The sequence below is a fragment of the Phyllobates terribilis genome, unplaced genomic scaffold, assembly GCF_046119375.1.
Source record: "Phyllobates terribilis strain yellow unplaced genomic scaffold, ASM4611937v1 Scaffold_682__1_contigs__length_827410, whole genome shotgun sequence".
Taxonomy (NCBI): domain Eukaryota; kingdom Metazoa; phylum Chordata; class Amphibia; order Anura; family Dendrobatidae; genus Phyllobates; species Phyllobates terribilis.
Genome location: NW_027363442.1, coordinates 517,571 through 532,795, shown reverse-complemented (window position 1 = coordinate 532,795; position 15,225 = coordinate 517,571). Strand labels below are relative to the sequence as shown.

Below are 15,225 nucleotides of genomic sequence, written 5' to 3'. Positions count from 1 at the left end.
TCACCCCCTGCTGTTCCCACCCGCCTCAACACCGTTGGAAGGGAGGAGAACCAATTAAGGCGGGGGGTGGGGTGGAACGAGCAGCTGTCTACCCTTAGCAGGAGGGCTCCTGATTACATACCTCTCCTGCTGCTGCTGCTGCTGGCTGTCCAGCAGCAGACTGAAGGTGGCTGCTGCTGTGCACAGGTATATAAAGGCTCAGAGCCTATTATGACACGCGCAGCCAGCGTTCCATTGCCACATTCCATCTACTGCAGGCAGGATACCTGGCTGGCTGAATGTCGCTGAGAAGCTCACAGAGACCGCCATAAGCAACAGTTTAACAGAATGCCACAGACTAATCAACCAAACTTTTTGGGTTGGGTTCTCTTTTATAGTCTGCAGGCATTAAATGAAAGAAGTCAGTGTTCCAGCAGAAGGAGACAACGTTTCAGAAAAGGCATTGTAGCAAACCAAAAAAGAAATTTTAAGCGCAGCAGAGTAACCAGCGCACATACCTGTTAGCTCAGGTGAGTTTAAAAGGCTGCTGTTGATAACAAGGGCATTTGCTAAATAGATGGTGTGTGTGCAACAATATACTGAAAGGTCAATTATATTGTGCAGCTTATCTCACCACCTGTAGTTATTTAGGTGAAAGCTCCAAAATGCTTGCCTAATATGTCTGTTTATCCAAAAGGAAGTAAAAAGGGAGAGCTAGAAAGATAGCATTGCATCACATTACATGGCAATGCAATGCACAGTTGCTGAAGTTGAACCAAAATGAGCTTGTAATCTGGCTTCTGCAACTTTGAACATGAAAAATCCAATGAGGAGAAGAAAAGCAAAGCCAAAGAGTCCATCCCCAAATCCGACAAACAAGCAAAATGAACAAAAAACATTGAATTCAATTCTTTCTGATTTTAGAAACTGCATTAAAGAAGGGGTGCACCGGTCCTGGAGATACTGCAATAGCAGGTCAATGCGTGGAGTGGACAGAGCAAGCTCTTTTTCCATCTCCCTGTTCTAAAAATCCATTTAATATATGGTCCCCAGATAGGGGACGTATCAGATATTAAACTGATAAGAACAGATACTACACTTGATCTTAGCCAAAAGGCCGAGAAGCGATAACCAGAATTGGTTTCAAACTACGGAGCCACCCAAGGATCCTGAAAAGTCCATTTGTGGAGATGAGCTCCTGGACTCCCGTTAAGAAGACATGTTGTCAACCTCTAGATCCCTTACATGCCTGCACTTTTCGGCTTGCTGCTGCTGCAATCCACGCGTTTTAGATCTGCATAACTCCACCTCTTTAAACACAGCACCTTCACCCCCTGCTGTTCCCACCCGCCTCAACACCGTTGGAAGGGAGGAGAACCAATTAAGGCGGGGGGTGGGGTGGAACGAGCAGCTGTCTACCCTTAGCAGGAGGGCTCCTGATTACATACCTCTCCTGCTGCTGCTGCTGCTGGCTGTCCAGCAGCAGACTGAAGGTGGCTGCTGCTGTGCACAGGTATATAAAGGCTCAGAGCCTATTATGACACGCGCAGCCAGCGTTCCATTGCCACATTCCATCTACTGCAGGCAGGATACCTGGCTGGCTGAATGTCGCTGAGAAGCTCACAGAGACCGCCATAAGCAACAGTTTAACAGAATGCCACAGACTAATCAACCAAACTTTTTGGGTTGGGTTCTCTTTTATAGTCTGCAGGCATTAAATGAAAGAAGTCAGTGTTCCAGCAGAAGGAGACAACGTTTCAGAAAAGGCATTGTAGCAAACCAAAAAAGAAATTTTAAGCGCAGCAGAGTAACCAGCGCACATACCTGTTAGCTCAGGTGAGTTTAAAAGGCTGCTGTTGATAACAAGGGCATTTGCTAAATAGATGGTGTGTGTGCAACAATATACTGAAAGGTCAATTATATTGTGCAGCTTATCTCACCACCTGTAGTTATTTAGGTGAAAGCTCCAAAATGCTTGCCTAATATGTCTGTTTATCCAAAAGGAAGTAAAAAGGGAGAGCTAGAAAGATAGCATTGCATCACATTACATGGCAATGCAATGCACAGTTGCTGAAGTTGAACCAAAATGAGCTTGTAATCTGGCTTCTGCAACTTTGAACATGAAAAATCCAATGAGGAGAAGAAAAGCAAAGCCAAAGAGTCCATCCCCAAATCCGACAAACAAGCAAAATGAACAAAAAACATTGAATTCAATTCTTTCTGATTTTAGAAACTGCATTAAAGAAGGGGTGCACCGGTCCTGGAGATACTGCAATAGCAGGTCAATGCGTGGAGTGGACAGAGCAAGCTCTTTTTCCATCTCCCTGTTCTAAAAATCCATTTAATATATGGTCCCCAGATAGGGGACGTATCAGATATTAAACTGATAAGAACAGATACTACACTTGATCTTAGCCAAAAGGCCGAGAAGCGATAACCAGAATTGGTTTCAAACTACGGAGCCACCCAAGGATCCTGAAAAGTCCATTTGTGGAGATGAGCTCCTGGACTCCCGTTAAGAAGACATGTTGTCAACCTCTAGATCCCTTACATGCCTGCACTTTTCGGCTTGCTGCTGCTGCAATCCACGCGTTTTAGATCTGCATAACTCCACCTCTTTAAACACAGCACCTTCACCCCCTGCTGTTCCCACCCGCCTCAACACCGTTGGAAGGGAGGAGAACCAATTAAGGCGGGGGGTGGGGTGGAACGAGCAGCTGTCTACCCTTAGCAGGAGGGCTCCTGATTACATACCTCTCCTGCTGCTGCTGCTGCTGGCTGTCCAGCAGCAGACTGAAGGTGGCTGCTGCTGTGCACAGGTATATAAAGGCTCAGAGCCTATTATGACACGCGCAGCCAGCGTTCCATTGCCACATTCCATCTACTGCAGGCAGGATACCTGGCTGGCTGAATGTCGCTGAGAAGCTCACAGAGACCGCCATAAGCAACAGTTTAACAGAATGCCACAGACTAATCAACCAAACTTTTTGGGTTGGGTTCTCTTTTATAGTCTGCAGGCATTAAATGAAAGAAGTCAGTGTTCCAGCAGAAGGAGACAACGTTTCAGAAAAGGCATTGTAGCAAACCAAAAAAGAAATTTTAAGCGCAGCAGAGTAACCAGCGCACATACCTGTTAGCTCAGGTGAGTTTAAAAGGCTGCTGTTGATAACAAGGGCATTTGCTAAATAGATGGTGTGTGTGCAACAATATACTGAAAGGTCAATTATATTGTGCAGCTTATCTCACCACCTGTAGTTATTTAGGTGAAAGCTCCAAAATGCTTGCCTAATATGTCTGTTTATCCAAAAGGAAGTAAAAAGGGAGAGCTAGAAAGATAGCATTGCATCACATTACATGGCAATGCAATGCACAGTTGCTGAAGTTGAACCAAAATGAGCTTGTAATCTGGCTTCTGCAACTTTGAACATGAAAAATCCAATGAGGAGAAGAAAAGCAAAGCCAAAGAGTCCATCCCCAAATCCGACAAACAAGCAAAATGAACAAAAAACATTGAATTCAATTCTTTCTGATTTTAGAAACTGCATTAAAGAAGGGGTGCACCAGTCCTGGAGATACTGCAATACCAGGTCAATGCGTGGAGTGGACAGAGCAAGCTCTTTTTCCATCTCCCTGTTCTAAAAATCCATTTAATATATGGTCCCCAGATAGGGGACGTATCAGATATTAAACTGATAAGAACAGATACTACACTTGATCTTAGCCAAAAGGCCGAGAAGCGATAACCAGAATTGGTTTCAAACTACGGAGCCACCCAAGGATCCTGAAAAGTCCATTTGTGGAGATGAGCTCCTGGACTCCCGTTAAGAAGACATGTTGTCAACCTCTAGATCCCTTACATGCCTGCACTTTTCGGCTTGCTGCTGCTGCAATCCAAGCGTTTTAGATCTGCATAACTCCACCTCTTTAAACACAGCACCTTCACCCCCTGCTGTTCCCACCCGCCTCAATACCGTTGGAAGGGAGGAGAACCAATTAAGGCGGGGGGGTGGGATGGAACGAGCAGCTGTCTACCCTTAGCAGGAGGGCTCCTGATTACATACCTCTCCTGCTGCTGCTGCTGCTGGCTGTCCAGCAGCAGACTGAAGGTGGCTGCTGCTGTGCACAGGTATATAAAGGCTCAGAGCCTATTATGACACGCGCAGCCAGCGTTCCATTGCCACATTCCATCTACTGCAGGCAGGATACCTGGCTGGCTGAATGTCGCTGAGAAGCTCACAGAGACCGCCATAAGCAACAGTTTAACAGAATGCCACAGACTAATCAACCAAACTTTTTGGGTTGGGTTCTCTTTTATAGTCTGCAGGCATTAAATGAAAGAAGTCAGTGTTCCAGCAGAAGGAGACAACGTTTCAGAAAAGGCATTGTAGCAAACCAAAAAAGAAATTTTAAGCGCAGCAGAGTAACCAGCGCACATACCTGTTAGCTCAGGTGAGTTTAAAAGGCTGCTGTTGATAACAAGGGCATTTGCTAAATAGATGGTGTGTGTGCAACAATATACTGAAAGGTCAATTATATTGTGCAGCTTATCTCACCACCTGTAGTTATTTAGGTGAAAGCTCCAAAATGCTTGCCTAATATGTCTGTTTATCCAAAAGGAAGTAAAAAGGGAGAGCTAGAAAGATAGCATTGCATCACATTACATGGCAATGCAATGCACAGTTGCTGAAGTTGAACCAAAATGAGCTTGTAATCTGGCTTCTGCAACTTTGAACATGAAAAATCCAATGAGGAGAAGAAAAGCAAAGCCAAAGAGTCCATCCCCAAATCCGACAAACAAGCAAAATGAACAAAAAACATTGAATTCAATTCTTTCTGATTTTAGAAACTGCATTAAAGAAGGGGTGCACCGGTCCTGGAGATACTGCAATACCAGGTCAATGCGTGGAGTGGACAGAGCAAGCTCTTTTTCCATCTCCCTGTTCTAAAAATCCATTTAATATATGGTCCCCAGATAGGGGACGTATCAGATATTAAACTGATAAGAACAGATACTACACTTGATCTTAGCCAAAAGGCCGAGAAGCGATAACCAGAATTGGTTTCAAACTACGGAGCCACCCAAGGATCCTGAAAAGTCCATTTGTGGAGATGAGCTCCTGGACTCCCGTTAAGAAGACATGTTGTCAACCTCTAGATCCCTTACATGCCTGCACTTTTCGGCTTGCTGCTGCTGCAATCCACGCGTTTTAGATCTGCATAACTCCACCTCTTTAAACACAGCACCTTCACCCCCTGCTGTTCCCACCCGCCTCAACACCGTTGGAAGGGAGGAGAACCAATTAAGGCAGGGGGTGGGGTGGAACGAGCAGCTGTCTAGCCTTAGCAGGAGGGCTCCTGATTACATACCTCTCCTGCTGCTGCTGCTGCTGGCTGTCCAGCAGCAGACTGAAGGTGGCTGCTGCTGTGCACAGGTATATAAAGGCTCAGAGCCTATTATGACACGCGCAGCCAGCGTTCCATTGCCACATTCCATCTACTGCAGGCAGGATACCTGGCTGGCTGAATGTCGCTGAGAAGCTCACAGAGACCGCCATAAGCAACAGTTTAACAGAATGCCACAGACTAATCAACCAAACTTTTTGGGTTGGGTTCTCTTTTATAGTCTGCAGGCATTAAATGAAAGAAGTCAGTGTTCCAGCAGAAGGAGACAACGTTTCAGAAAAGGCATTGTAGCAAACCAAAAAAGAAATTTTAAGCGCAGCAGAGTAACCAGCGCACATACCTGTTAGCTCAGGTGAGTTTAAAAGGCTGCTGTTGATAACAAGGGCATTTGCTAAATAGATGGTGTGTGTGCAACAATATACTGAAAGGTCAATTATATTGTGCAGCTTATCTCACCACCTGTAGTTATTTAGGTGAAAGCTCCAAAATATGTCTGTTTATCCAAAAGGAAGTAAAAAGGGAGAGCTAGAAAGATAGCATTGCATCACATTACATGGCAATGCAATGCACAGTTGCTGAAGTTGAACCAAAATGAGCTTGTAATCTAGCTTCTGCAACTTTGAACATGAAAAATCCAATGAGGAGAAGAAAAGCAAAGCCAAAGAGTCCATCCCCAAATCCGACAAACAAGCAAAATGAACAAAAAACATTGAATTCAATTCTTTCTGATTTTAGAAACTGCATTAAAGAAGGGGTGCACCGGTCCTGGAGATACTGCAATACCAGGTCAATGCGTGGAGTGGACAGAGCAAGCTCTTTTTCCATCTCCCTGTTCTAAAAATCCATTTAATATATGGTCCCCAGATAGGGGACGTATCAGATATTAAACTGATAAGAACAGATACTACACTTGATCTTAGCCAAAAGGCCGAGAAGCGATAACCAGAATTGGTTTCAAACTACGGAGCCACCCAAGGATCCTGAAAAGTCCATTTGTGGAGATGAGCTCCTGGACTCCCGTTAAGAAGACATGTTGTCAACCTCTAGATCCCTTACATGCCTGCACTTTTCGGCTTGCTGCTGCTGCAATCCACGCGTTTTAGATCTGCATAACTCCACCTCTTTAAACACAGCACCTTCACCCCCTGCTGTTCCCACCCGCCTCAACACCGTTGGAAGGGAGGAGAACCAATTAAGGCGGGGGGTGGGGTGGAACGAGCAGCTGTCTACCCTTAGCAGGAGGGCTCCTGATTACATACCTCTCCTGCTGCTGCTGCTGCTGGCTGTCCAGCAGCAGACTGAAGGTGGCTGCTGCTGTGCACAGGTATATAAAGGCTCAGAGCCTATTATGACACGCGCAGCCAGCGTTCCATTGCCACATTCCATCTACTGCAGGCAGGATACCTGGCTGGCTGAATGTCGCTGAGAAGCTCACAGAGACCGCCATAAGCAACAGTTTAACAGAATGCCACAGACTAATCAACCAAACTTTTTGGGTTGGGTTCTCTTTTATAGTCTGCAGGCATTAAATGAAAGAAGTCAGTGTTCCAGCAGAAGGAGACAACGTTTCAGAAAAGGCATTGTAGCAAACCAAAAAAGAAATTTTAAGCGCAGCAGAGTAACCAGCGCACATACCTGTTAGCTCAGGTGAGTTTAAAAGGCTGCTGTTGATAACAAGGGCATTTGCTAAATAGATGGTGTGTGTGCAACAATATACTGAAAGGTCAATTATATTGTGCAGCTTATCTCACCACCTGTAGTTATTTAGGTGAAAGCTCCAAAATGCTTGCCTAATATGTCTGTTTATCCAAAAGGAAGTAAAAAGGGAGAGCTAGAAAGATAGCATTGCATCACATTACATGGCAATGCAATGCACAGTTGCTGAAGTTGAACCAAAATGAGCTTGTAATCTGGCTTCTGCAACTTTGAACATGAAAAATCCAATGAGGAGAAGAAAAGCAAAGCCAAAGAGTCCATCCCCAAATCCGACAAACAAGCAAAATGAACAAAAAACATTGAATTCAATTCTTTCTGATTTTAGAAACTGCATTAAAGAAGGGGTGCACCGGTCCTGGAGATACTGCAATACCAGGTCAATGCGTGGAGTGGACAGAGCAAGCTCTTTTTCCATCTCCCTGTTCTAAAAATCCATTTAATATATGGTCCCCAGATAGGGGACGTATCAGATATTAAACTGATAAGAACAGATACTACACTTGATCTTAGCCAAAAGGCCGAGAAGCGATAACCAGAATTGGTTTCAAACTACGGAGCCACCCAAGGATCCTGAAAAGTCCATTTGTGGAGATGAGCTCCTGGACTCCCGTTAAGAGGACATGTTGTCAACCTCTAGATCCCTTACATGCCTGCACTTTTCGGCTTGCTGCTGCTGCAATCCACGCGTTTTAGATCTGCATAACTCCACCTCTTTAAACACAGCACCTTCACCCCCTGCTGTTCCCACCCGCCTCAACACCGTTGGAAGGGAGGAGAACCAATTAAGGCGGGGGGTGGGGTGGAACGAGCAGCTGTCTACCCTTAGCAGGAGGGCTCCTGATTACATACCTCTCCTGCTGCTGCTGCTGCTGGCTGTCCAGCAGCAGACTGAAGGTGGCTGCTGCTGTGCACAGGTATATAAAGGCTCAGAGCCTATTATGACACGCGCAGCCAGCGTTCCATTGCCACATTCCATCTACTGCAGGCAGGATACCTGGCTGGCTGAATGTCGCTGAGAAGCTCACAGAGACCGCCATAAGCAACAGTTTAACAGAATGCCACAGACTAATCAACCAAACTTTTTGGGTTGGGTTCTCTTTTATAGTCTGCAGGCATTAAATGAAAGAAGTCAGTGTTCCAGCAGAAGGAGACAACGTTTCAGAAAAGGCATTGTAGCAAACCAAAAAAGAAATTTTAAGCGCAGCAGAGTAACCAGCGCACATACCTGTTAGCTCAGGTGAGTTTAAAAGGCTGCTGTTGATAACAAGGGCATTTGCTAAATAGATGGTGTGTGTGCAACAATATACTGAAAGGTCAATTATATTGTGCAGCTTATCTCACCACCTGTAGTTATTTAGGTGAAAGCTCCAAAATGCTTGCCTAATATGTCTGTTTATCCAAAAGGAAGTAAAAAGGGAGAGCTAGAAAGATAGCATTGCATCACATTACATGGCAATGCAATGCACAGTTGCTGAAGTTGAACCAAAATGAGCTTGTAATCTGGCTTCTGCAACTTTGAACATGAAAAATCCAATGAGGAGAAGAAAAGCAAAGCCAAAGAGTCCATCCCAAAATCCGACAAACAAGCAAAATGAACAAAAAACATTGAATTCAATTCTTTCTGATTTTAGAAACTGCATTAAAGAAGGGGTGCACCGGTCCTGGAGATACTGCAATACCAGGTCAATGCGTGGAGTGGACAGAGCAAGCTCTTTTTCCATCTCCCTGTTCTAAAAATCCATTTAATATATGGTCCCCAGATAGGGGACGTATCAGATATTAAACTGATAAGAACAGATACTACACTTGATCTTAGCCAAAAGGCCGAGAAGCGATAACCAGAATTGGTTTCAAACTACGGAGCCACCCAAGGATCCTGAAAAGTCCATTTGTGGAGATGAGCTCCTGGACTCCCGTTAAGAAGACATGTTGTCAACCTCTAGATCCCTTACATGCCTGCACTTTTCGGCTTGCTGCTGCTGCAATCCACGCGTTTTAGATCTGCATAACTCCACCTCTTTAAACACAGCACCTTCACCCCCTGCTGTTCCCACCCGCCTCAACACCGTTGGAAGGGAGGAGAACCAATTAAGGCGGGGGGTGGGGTGGAACGAGCAGCTGTCTACCCTTAGCAGGAGGGCTCCTGATTACATACCTCTCCTGCTGCTGCTGCTGCTGGCTGTCCAGCAGCAGACTGAAGGTGGCTGCTGCTGTGCACAGGTATATAAAGGCTCAGAGCCTATTATGACACGCGCAGCCAGCGTTCCATTGCCACATTCCATCTACTGCAGGCAGGATACCTGGCTGGCTGAATGTCGCTGAGAAGCTCACAGAGACCGCCATAAGCAACAGTTTAACAGAATGCCACAGACTAATCAACCAAACTTTTTGGGTTGGGTTCTCTTTTATAGTCTGCAGGCATTAAATGAAAGAAGTCAGTGTTCCAGCAGAAGGAGACAACGTTTCAGAAAAGGCATTGTAGCAAACCAAAAAAGAAATTTTAAGCGCAGCAGAGTAACCAGCGCACATACCTGTTAGCTCAGGTGAGTTTAAAAGGCTGCTGTTGATAACAAGGGCATTTGCTAAATAGATGGTGTGTGTGCAACAATATACTGAAAGGTCAATTATATTGTGCAGCTTATCTCACCACCTGTAGTTATTTAGGTGAAAGCTCCAAAATGCTTGCCTAATATGTCTGTTTATCCAAAAGGAAGTAAAAAGGGAGAGCTAGAAAGATAGCATTGCATCACATTACATGGCAATGCAATGCACAGTTGCTGAAGTTGAACCAAAATGAGCTTGTAATCTGGCTTCTGCAACTTTGAACATGAAAAATCCAATGAGGAGAAGAAAAGCAAAGCCAAAGAGTCCATCCCCAAATCCGACAAACAAGCAAAATGAACAAAAAACATTGAATTCAATTCTTTCTGATTTTAGAAACTGCATTAAAGAAGGGGTGCACCGGTCCTGGAGATACTGCAATACCAGGTCAATGCGTGGAGTGGACAGAGCAAGCTCTTTTTCCATCTCCCTGTTCTAAAAATCCATTTAATATATGGTCCCCAGATAGGGGACGTATCAGATATTAAACTGATAAGAACAGATACTACACTTGATCTTAGCCAAAAGGCCGAGAAGCGATAACCAGAATTGGTTTCAAACTACGGAGCCACCCAAGGATCCTGAAAAGTCCATTTGTGGAGATGAGCTCCTGGACTCCCGTTAAGAAGACATGTTGTCAACCTCTAGATCCCTTACATGCCTGCACTTTTCGGCTTGCTGCTGCTGCAATCCACGCGTTTTAGATCTGCATAACTCCACCTCTTTAAACACAGCACCTTCACCCCCTGCTGTTCCCACCCGCCTCAACACCGTTGGAAGGGAGGAGAACCAATTAAGGCGGGGGGTGGGGTGGAACGAGCAGCTGTCTACCCTTAGCAGGAGGGCTCCTGATTACATACCTCTCCTGCTGCTGCTGCTGCTGGCTGTCCAGCAGCAGACTGAAGGTGGCTGCTGCTGTGCACAGGTATATAAAGGCTCAGAGCCTATTATGACACGTGCAGCCAGCGTTCCATTGCCACATTCCATCTACTGCAGGCAGGATACCTGGCTGGCTGAATGTCGCTGAGAAGCTCACAGAGACCGCCATAAGCAACAGTTTAACAGAATGCCACAGACTAATCAACCAAACTTTTTGGGTTGGGTTCTCTTTTATAGTCTGCAGGCATTAAATGAAAGAAGTCAGTGTTCCAGCAGAAGGAGACAACGTTTCAGAAAAGGCATTGTAGCAAACCAAAAAAGAAATTTTAAGCGCAGCAGAGTAACCAGCGCACATACCTGTTAGCTCAGGTGAGTTTAAAAGGCTGCTGTTGATAACAAGGGCATTTGCTAAATAGATGGTGTGTGTGCAACAATATACTGAAAGGTCAATTATATTGTGCAGCTTATCTCACCACCTGTAGTTATTTAGGTGAAAGCTCCAAAATGCTTGCCTAATATGTCTGTTTATCCAAAAGGAAGTAAAAAGGGAGAGCTAGAAAGATAGCATTGCATCACATTACATGGCAATGCAATGCACAGTTGCTGAAGTTGAACCAAAATGAGCTTGTAATCTGGCTTCTGCAACTTTGAACATGAAAAATCCAATGAGGAGAAGAAAAGCAAAGCCAAAGAGTCCATCCCCAAATCCGACAAACAAGCAAAATGAACAAAAAACATTGAATTCAATTCTTTCTGATTTTAGAAACTGCATTAAAGAAGGGGTGCACCGGTCCTGGAGATACTGCAATACCAGGTCAATGCGTGGAGTGGACAGAGCAAGCTCTTTTTCCATCTCCCTGTTCTAAAAATCCATTTAATATATGGTCCCCAGATAGGGGACGTATCAGATATTAAACTGATAAGAACAGATACTACACTTGATCTTAGCCAAAAGGCCGAGAAGCGATAACCAGAATTGGTTTCAAACTACGGAGCCACCCAAGGATCCTGAAAAGTCCATTTGTGGAGATGAGCTCCTGGACTCCCGTTAAGAAGACATGTTGTCAACCTCTAGATCCCTTACATGCCTGCACTTTTCGGCTTGCTGCTGCTGCAATCCACGCGTTTTAGATCTGCATAACTCCACCTCTTTAAACACAGCACCTTCACCCCCTGCTGTTCCCACCCGCCTCAACACCGTTGGAAGGGAGGAGAACCAATTAAGGCGGGGGGTGGGGTGGAACGAGCAGCTGTCTACCCTTAGCAGGAGGGCTCCTGATTACATACCTCTCCTGCTGCTGCTGCTGCTGGCTGTCCAGCAGCAGACTGAAGGTGGCTGCTGCTGTGCACAGGTATATAAAGGCTCAGAGCCTATTATGACACGCGCAGCCAGCGTTCCATTGCCACATTCCATCTACTGCAGGCAGGATACCTGGCTGGCTGAATGTCGCTGAGAAGCTCACAGAGACCGCCATAAGCAACAGTTTAACAGAATGCCACAGACTAATCAACCAAACTTTTTGGGTTGGGTTCTCTTTTATAGTCTGCAGGCATTAAATGAAAGAAGTCAGTGTTCCAGCAGAAGGAGACAACGTTTCAGAAAAGGCATTGTAGCAAACCAAAAAAGAAATTTTAAGCGCAGCAGAGTAACCAGCGCACATACCTGTTAGCTCAGGTGAGTTTAAAAGGCTGCTGTTGATAACAAGGGCATTTGCTAAATAGATGGTGTGTGTGCAACAATATACTGAAAGGTCAATTATATTGTGCAGCTTATCTCACCACCTGTAGTTATTTAGGTGAAAGCTCCAAAATGCTTGCCTAATATGTCTGTTTATCCAAAAGGAAGTAAAAAGGGAGAGCTAGAAAGATAGCATTGCATCACATTACATGGCAATGCAATGCACAGTTGCGGAGATTGAACCAAAATGAGCTTGTAATCTGGCTTCTGCAACTTTGAACATGAAAAATCCAATGAGGAGAAGAAAAGCAAAGCCAAAGAGTCCATCCCCAAATCCGACAAACAAGCAAAATGAACAAAAAACATTGAATTCAATTCTTTCTGATTTTAGAAACTGCATTAAAGAAGGGGTGCACCGGTCCTGGAGATACTGCAATACCAGGTCAATGCGTGGAGTGGACAGAGCAAGCTCTTTTTCCATCTCCCTGTTCTAAAAATCCATTTAATATATGGTCCCCAGATAGGGAACGTATCAGATATTAAACTGATAAGAACAGATACTACACTTGATCTTAGCCAAAAGGCCGAGAAGCGATAACCAGAATTGGTTTCAAACTACGGAGCCACCCAAGGATCCTGAAAAGTCCATTTGTGGAGATGAGCTCCTGGACTCCCGTTAAGAAGACATGTTGTCAACCTCTAGATCCCTTACATGCCTGCACTTTTCGGCTTGCTGCTGCTGCAATCCACGCGTTTTAGATCTGCATAACTCCACCTCTTTAAACACAGCACCTTCACCCCCTGCTGTTCCCACCCGCCTCAACACCGTTGGAAGGGAGGAGAACCAATTAAGGCGGGGGGTGGGGTGGATCGAGCAGCTGTCTACCCTTAGCAGGAGGGCTCCTGATTACATACCTCTCCTGCTGCTGCTGCTGCTGGCTGTCCAGCAGCAGACTGAAGGTGGCTGCTGCTGTGCACAGGTATATAAAGGCTCAGAGCCTATTATGACACGCGCAGCCAGCGTTCCATTACCACATTCCATCTACTGCAGGCAGGATACCTGGCTGGCTGAATGTCGCTGAGAAGCTCACAGAAACCGCCATAAGCAACAGTTTAACAGAATGCCACAGACTAATCAACCAAACTTTTTGGGTTGGGTTCTCTTTTATAGTCTGCAGGCATTAAATGAAAGAAGTCAGTGTTCCAGCAGAAGGAGACAACGTTTCAGAAAAGGCATTGTAGCAAACCAAAAAAGAAATTTTAAGCGCAGCAGAGTAACCAGCGCACATACCTGTTAGCTCAGGTGAGTTTAAAAGGCTGCTGTTGATAACAAGGGCATTTGCTAAATAGATGGTGTGTGTGCAACAATATACTGAAAGGTCAATTATATTGTGCAGCTTATCTCACCACCTGTAGTTATTTAGGTGAAAGCTCCAAAATGCTTGCCTAATATGTCTGTTTATCCAAAAGGAAGTAAAAAGGGAGAGCTAGAAAGATAGCATTGCATCACATTACATGGCAATGCAATGCACAGTTGCTGAAGTTGAACCAAAATGAGCTTGTAATCTGGCTTCTGCAACTTTGAACATGAAAAATCCAATGAGGAGAAGAAAAGCAAAGCCAAAGAGTCCATCCCCAAATCCGACAAACAAGCAAAATGAACAAAAAACATTGAATTCAATTCTTTCTGATTTTAGAAACTGCATTAAAGAAGGGGTGCACCGGTCCTGGAGATACTGCAATACCAGGTCAATGCGTGGAGTGGACAGAGCAAGCTCTTTTTCCATCTCCCTGTTCTAAAAATCCATTTAATATATGGTCCCCAGATAGGGGACGTATCAGATATTAAACTGATAAGAACAGATACTACACTTGATCTTAGCCAAAAGGCCGAGAAGCGATAACCAGAATTGGTTTCAAACTACGGAGCCACCCAAGGATCCTGAAAAGTCCATTTGTGGAGATGAGCTCCTGGACTCCCGTTAAGAAGACATGTTGTCAACCTCTAGATCCCTTACATGCCTGCACTTTTCGGCTTGCTGCTGCTGCAATCCACGCGTTTTAGATCTGCATAACTCCACCTCTTTAAACACAGCACCTTCACCCCCTGCTGTTCCCACCCGCCTCAACACCGTTGGAAGGGAGGAGAACCAATTAAGGCGGGGGGTGGGGTGGAACGAGCAGCTGTCTACCCTTAGCAGGAGGGCTCCTGATTACATACCTCTCCTGCTGCTGCTGCTGCTGGCTGTCCAGCAGCAGACTGAAGGTGGCTGCTGCTGTGCACAGGTATATAAAGGCTCAGAGCCTATTATGACACGCGCAGCCAGCGTTCCATTGCCACATTCCATCTACTGCAGGCAGGATACCTGGCTGGCTGAATGTCGCTGAGAAGCTCACAGAGACCGCCATAAGCAACAGTTTAACAGAATGCCACAGACTAATCAACCAAACTTTTTGGGTTGGGTTCTCTTTTATAGTCTGCAGGCATTAAATGAAAGAAGTCAGTGTTCCAGCAGAAGGAGACAACGTTTCAGAAAAGGCATTGTAGCAAACCAAAAGAGAAATTTTAAGCGCAGCAGAGTAACCAGCGCACATACCTGTTAGCTCAGGTGAGTTTAAAAGGCTGCTGTTGATAACAAGGGCATTTGCTAAATAGATGGTGTGTGTGCAACAATATACTGAAAGGTCAATTATATTGTGCAGCTTATCTCACCACCTGTAGTTATTTAGGTGAAAGCTCCAAAATGCTTGCCTAATATGTCTGTTTATCCAAAAGGAAGTAAAAAGGGAGAGCTAGAAAGATAGCATTGCATCACATTACATGGCAATGCAATGCACAGTTGCGGAGGTTGAACCAAAATGAGCTTGTAATCTGGCTTCTGCAACTTTGAACATGAAAAATCCAATGAGGAGAAGAAAAGCAAAGCCAAAGAGTCCATCCCCAAATCCGACAAACAAGCAAAATGAAC

The 15,225-nt window shown here is 45.0% G+C and overlaps 11 non-coding genes across 11 annotated transcripts; all 11 read right to left on the bottom strand.

The window, feature by feature from the left end:
* Positions 1-917: 917 nt before the first annotated feature.
* On the bottom strand, positions 918-1,108 carry LOC141235710 (U2 spliceosomal RNA). The gene has a single exon (XR_012301477.1). It is a non-coding gene; the product is annotated as a U2 spliceosomal RNA (small nuclear RNA).
* A 1,115-nt stretch (positions 1,109-2,223) lies between these two features.
* Positions 2,224-2,414, bottom strand: LOC141235709 (U2 spliceosomal RNA). Its single transcript, XR_012301476.1, has one exon. It is a non-coding gene; the product is annotated as a U2 spliceosomal RNA (small nuclear RNA).
* A 1,115-nt stretch (positions 2,415-3,529) lies between these two features.
* LOC141235676 (U2 spliceosomal RNA) lies at positions 3,530-3,720 on the bottom strand. Its single transcript, XR_012301444.1, has one exon. It is a non-coding gene; the product is annotated as a U2 spliceosomal RNA (small nuclear RNA).
* Positions 3,721-4,836: 1,116 nt separating this feature from the next.
* LOC141235539 (U2 spliceosomal RNA) lies at positions 4,837-5,027 on the bottom strand. The gene has a single exon (XR_012301311.1). It is a non-coding gene; the product is annotated as a U2 spliceosomal RNA (small nuclear RNA).
* A 1,104-nt stretch (positions 5,028-6,131) lies between these two features.
* On the bottom strand, positions 6,132-6,322 carry LOC141235538 (U2 spliceosomal RNA). Its single transcript, XR_012301310.1, has one exon. It is a non-coding gene; the product is annotated as a U2 spliceosomal RNA (small nuclear RNA).
* Positions 6,323-7,437: 1,115 nt separating this feature from the next.
* LOC141235537 (U2 spliceosomal RNA) lies at positions 7,438-7,628 on the bottom strand. Its single transcript, XR_012301309.1, has one exon. It is a non-coding gene; the product is annotated as a U2 spliceosomal RNA (small nuclear RNA).
* A 1,115-nt stretch (positions 7,629-8,743) lies between these two features.
* On the bottom strand, positions 8,744-8,934 carry LOC141235536 (U2 spliceosomal RNA). The gene has a single exon (XR_012301308.1). It is a non-coding gene; the product is annotated as a U2 spliceosomal RNA (small nuclear RNA).
* Positions 8,935-10,049: 1,115 nt separating this feature from the next.
* On the bottom strand, positions 10,050-10,240 carry LOC141235535 (U2 spliceosomal RNA). The gene has a single exon (XR_012301307.1). It is a non-coding gene; the product is annotated as a U2 spliceosomal RNA (small nuclear RNA).
* A 1,115-nt stretch (positions 10,241-11,355) lies between these two features.
* On the bottom strand, positions 11,356-11,546 carry LOC141235534 (U2 spliceosomal RNA). Its single transcript, XR_012301306.1, has one exon. It is a non-coding gene; the product is annotated as a U2 spliceosomal RNA (small nuclear RNA).
* Positions 11,547-12,661: 1,115 nt separating this feature from the next.
* On the bottom strand, positions 12,662-12,852 carry LOC141235686 (U2 spliceosomal RNA). Its single transcript, XR_012301453.1, has one exon. It is a non-coding gene; the product is annotated as a U2 spliceosomal RNA (small nuclear RNA).
* Positions 12,853-13,967: 1,115 nt separating this feature from the next.
* On the bottom strand, positions 13,968-14,158 carry LOC141235533 (U2 spliceosomal RNA). Its single transcript, XR_012301305.1, has one exon. It is a non-coding gene; the product is annotated as a U2 spliceosomal RNA (small nuclear RNA).
* Between the last annotated feature and the right edge of the window lie 1,067 nt (positions 14,159-15,225).